Below are 1,794 nucleotides of genomic sequence, written 5' to 3'. Positions count from 1 at the left end.
CGGGAAGGGCAGGTGGGGCATATCTCCGGCGGATGCGCCCCGGTTTTCTGCGACCGTGTGGGCTCGGTGGGCGGGACCGGCAAATCCCGGGACTCTCGAACGATGGTTCCGGGCCAAGGCCAGTACCCTCCCTATCTCGGGTTCCGGCCTTCGTCCCGCAGGACTCCTCACATCTTAGCGAAGCGTATGCCTGCTTAGCCCATTATCCTGTCCCACGCGCTTCTTCCCCTGGTAACAGTCCTGTGAGCTCTGCAGGCAAGGAGGGGCTAATGAGCCCCATTTCCGGCTGAGGAAACTCAAGCTCCTTGCGAGGGACTGAACTGTGTGTGTGTGTTTGTTTCTGGTATCTGGTATCTTCCTTTGGGTTTTTCCTCTATATTGAACAATTGAAAGAAAGTTCTGTTTCCCCCCCATCCCATTTAAAACCGTGCCTCCGAGACCCTCGTTCTGGGCATCCGGGAAACTCCTTTTTGCCCCCAAAACGCTTGTCACATTCCGCAGCAGGGCCCTCTCCACCGCCCAAGGAACATCAGGGAAAGCAGTTTCCCTCCCAGCAGGGCCAACTCCTTCAAGATAGTGACTTAATTTCTTCTCCAACAACAAAGCCCCCCCAGGGCCAGAAGGCACCCCTGCCCTCCCCCAATCAACCAGTTCTGCTCTGTGGAATGGCAACGAATAGCTGAATGGTTACCTCATTTAGAGCCTGTTTGCTTTTTTTTTTTTAAATAAATTTATTTATGTATTTATTTTTGGCTGCATTGGGTCTTCATTGCTGCGCGCAGGCTTTTCTCTAGTTGTGGTAAGCGGGGGCTACTCTTCGTTGCGGTGCGCGGGCTTCTCAATGTGGTGGCTTCTCTTGTTGGACAGCACGGGCTCTAGGCGCGCGGGCTTCAGTAGTTGTGGCTCGCGGGCTCTAGAGTGCAGGCTCAGTAGTTGTGGCCCACAGGCTTAGTTGCTCTGCAGCATGTGGAATCTTCCTGGACCAGGGCTCGAACCCGTGTCCCGTTACACTGGCAGGCGGATTCTTAACCACTGTGCCACCAAGGAAGTCCAGCCTGTTTGCTTTTGAAAGATGAATGAAGGGAGGCTAAAGGAATTCATCCTCAATAGCCGTCTGCTGGGCCAAATTTGACTGTGTGGGTATTTTGTTTGACTCATTATTGGTGCCTTATTTAAAAATTGGGATAGTTCACACAATCTGGATTTCCAGCATCTAGGAAAGAGTCAGAATATTAGCCACATGAGACACACGTTCCTACATGGCTGCTTGCCCAGTGCTAATCAGCAACTGCCACCCTTAGAGGATGTATATGCGCCTCCCACTGCACCTGTTTTCTCTTACTTGAACCCCTCACTCCTTGGTGTTAGCTGCCTGGCCCCTGTGGGCATGGAGTTTGCAACCCTGACCGTATTTTTATATATCTAACTGGGCCTTCCAAGGCACAGTCAAGTCCTATGACGGCTCTGCTCCTCAGCAGCTGTATGACTTTGAGTAGCTACCTTGTCTCTTTGAGTGTCATTTTGCCATCCTTCAAATTGAGGCAATGAAACTTTCCTCTGAGGACTTTTATGATTAAATGAGGTGGTGTGATTAAAAGCACATACAAAGTGCCTGACTCAAGGTTGGGGCTCACTGAAGATTATTTAAATCTGAATCCTCAGGACTGACTTTCATTCCGTGGCCATGCTGTGGATCACACAGATGACACAAAAGGGTCTGAAAAGTATTTTAGGGATTCTGCCGTGCATTTAGATAGAAGTGGTACTCAGGTCCACAGTTGAGCCTGGGCCACT

The sequence above is a fragment of the Balaenoptera acutorostrata genome, chromosome 12 (genome assembly GCF_949987535.1).
Source record: "Balaenoptera acutorostrata chromosome 12, mBalAcu1.1, whole genome shotgun sequence".
In the NCBI taxonomy this organism is placed as follows: Eukaryota; Metazoa; Chordata; class Mammalia; order Artiodactyla; family Balaenopteridae; genus Balaenoptera; species Balaenoptera acutorostrata.
The sequence above is the reverse complement of the archived record's forward strand: the minus strand, read 5'-3'. Positions refer to the sequence as shown.